Here is a 2,758-nt window from a genome sequence, read left to right on the forward strand (position 1 = left end):
CAAAGCGACTTGTGATACCAGCTCCCTCACCACGTTGGTTTCGTTCCTCTGGGCTAGGGGGTTAATGATACCGGCAATCAGCGCAGAGCGAGATAATCACCAGCACACACCTGGATCTCCATACAGGTTTGTAAACTATGTGGAGGAAACGGACCAGTCGCAGTCGCAGCCGGATGCCAGAGCTAGAGCCTGAGCAGGGTGTGAGAAAAGGAGGCCCTTCAGGACTCGGCCCTGAACCACAACTTTGTCCTCGGGGGTCCGGGTCGGAAGCGAGACTTCATTCACTGAGCAACCATTTCTGGTTTCCAACGTGCCGGGAGTGGCCTTCTGGGTGTCGGAAAAGACACAGAAAACTGACAGGGCGGAACCGCGACACGGTGTCTGCTGCTGTCAAAAGGTCTCACTGCTCCGGAGGGACCCAGTCACCCACAGCCGCCAGGGGCGCCCGCCCGCCCTCTAGCTCGCATCCGTAGTCGAGAGCCGCTCAGCTCTCCTCGGACCTAGAGTTCCGCGATCTCACCAAGGTCTTGGCGGATTGTTATGTAAAATTCGAATGGCTATGGAGAAGGAAAAAGAAAAGCGAAAAGCACCACGCTGTTTCCGCCCGGTTTCGAACCGGGGACCTTTCGCGTGTGAGGCGAACGTGATAACCACTACACTACGGAAACTAGCTGGGAGCTGGCACCTCGCAAAGGACTGTTGAAAGGTAGAGGCTCACCACTGTCCCTGACCCACGAGGAAAGTACCCGGGCGAGCCACCCACAGCTCGGGCTCGGGGCGCGTCCGCAAGTAGCCAGCAACGCAAGTCAGACCCGGGCTGCTCACGTGGGGTCGTGACCGAGAGTGCAGGGGTGAACTCCATGGTGCCTCCTCAGGAAACTTCCGGCGCAATCAGGGCTGCAGCCAGAGCCCTGAGACACTGGGACGGGGCTCCAGGCGTCCTCGAATTCTGGTCGTGGAGTTTTCCTGATGCTGTCGGGTCCTTTAGGAGCGCTTGGCGGGGAGCGCGGACGCCCCGGGGCCAGGCCACCGCGGCCACCGAGAGCTGAGCCCAGCCTGGGGACTGGAGGAAAACGGAGTAGAAGAGACCTAGGGGACAGACTTGGCCGTGTCTAGGAAAACCAGCTCATATTTGAAACAAAATACGCCTTAGGTTTGCCCAGCACTGAATTTAGAAGCATTTTCACATTCTCGTCTTTAACTAGATTTACAGCAGTGCCATGAGCAAAGTATTAAAAAAAAAAAAAGTGTGTACTTCTTGCAGAACTCATTATCGTATAACAGGGATGAAATATACCGTGTATAACAGGGATGGGACATATTGCTTCGTTTAAATAATTAGTGCCTACTCCTCCTGAGGTTCGGGTTAAGGTTAATCCTACTTGAACTCTAATCCTACTCAAATTCAGGGTATCCCTAAGAAGGGAATGGGATGTTGTAATGCTAAAGAGAACCAACAAACATTCTCTACAGAGGCTAAGACCACAGTGCAGCAGAGAGTGGAGAAGAATGGCATATGCTTCCAGAAATGGGAGTCGATGTTAGGAAAGCCCTTCCACTCTAAGGGCTTCCCTGATAAGGGAATTCTCCTGTGAGTAGCTTTCACTATGCAAGGTCAGATGAGACCTAGGATAGCCCAGGACACAAGGATCCTCCCGTCATCCCCCAAGGGGCCACTTTCAATGTCAGTAGTCCTTGCCCCTCCCTGCCAGGAGCTGAAGAGATTGTGTCAGTAGCTTTTCCCCTGATCAGTCTCTGGAAAGGCAAAGCTTTCATGAATCTGGCCTCAGCGGTCAGTGAGACTGTGGGATCGTCCTGAAGGACAGGAGGTCCTGGAGTTCACCCTCATGACATCGTATCTGGCCTAGGACAATCACTCTTTATGCCCTGCTCATCACTGTTCCTCACTGTGGCTTCTCCCTAATGCAATACCTTGTGGGGAGCTATTTCCCTGAGAACACAGTGATATTAGCGTGTGAATCACTTCTTTCTGGGCAAAGGTGGTGGAATTTTTTACCGTCATGAAGTCAAGGTTCCTTCCCCTTTCTGAGTTGAATAATCCAAATCCTGGCCCTTAGAGCTTCTCATATACCTAATTCCTTATGAAACAACTCTGTTCCCAACTCTTTATTATCCCATTGCTCAGTATCTTCCACCACATCCTCCTTCTGTAGACTCTGAGGCCAGGTGTTGAGGCTCACGCCTGTAATCACAGCACCCTGGGAGGCTGAGCTGGGTGGATCACATGAGATTAGGAGCTCAAGACCAGCCTGAGCAACACGGTGAAACCCCATCTCTACTAAAAATACAAAAGTTAGCTGAGCATAGTGGCAGTTTCCTGTAATCCCAGCTCTTCGGGAGGCTGAGACATGAGAATTGATTGAACCCAGGAGGCGGAGTTTGCAGTGAGCCAAGATGGTGCCATTGCACTCCGGCCTGGGTAACAAAGCAAGACTCTGTCTCCAAAAAAAAAAGACTCTGACACCTATAAAACATGATTTTATGGCAGCAGGAGGCAATAGGGCAAAGCATTTCTTCCTGTGTGGTATAGATGGGGTAGCGATGATGGAAAGATAAGGAATGTTATGAAGGAGTATTCAGTGGAGGAATATAGTGTCAAGGAAGAAAATTGGATATTAAATTTATAATCTGGAAAGGCAGTAGAGCAGTTAACTCCAGTTTTAAAACTCGTTTTTTTTTTTTTTTTTTTTTTTTTTTTTTTTTTTTTTTTTTTTTTTTTTTTTTTTTTTTTTTTTTT

General features: G+C 49.9%; 1 non-coding gene across 1 annotated transcript; it reads right to left on the reverse strand.

The window, feature by feature from the left end:
- Window positions 1-595: 595 nt before the first annotated feature.
- On the reverse strand, window positions 596-668 carry TRNAV-CAC. Its single transcript has one exon. It is a non-coding gene; the product is annotated as a tRNA-Val (tRNA).
- Between the last annotated feature and the right edge of the window lie 2,090 nt (window positions 669-2,758).

Source organism: Cebus imitator, unplaced genomic scaffold, assembly GCF_001604975.1.
Source record: "Cebus imitator isolate Cc_AM_T3 unplaced genomic scaffold, Cebus_imitator-1.0 Scaffold541, whole genome shotgun sequence".
Lineage (NCBI taxonomy): Eukaryota > Metazoa > Chordata > Mammalia > Primates > Cebidae > Cebus > Cebus imitator.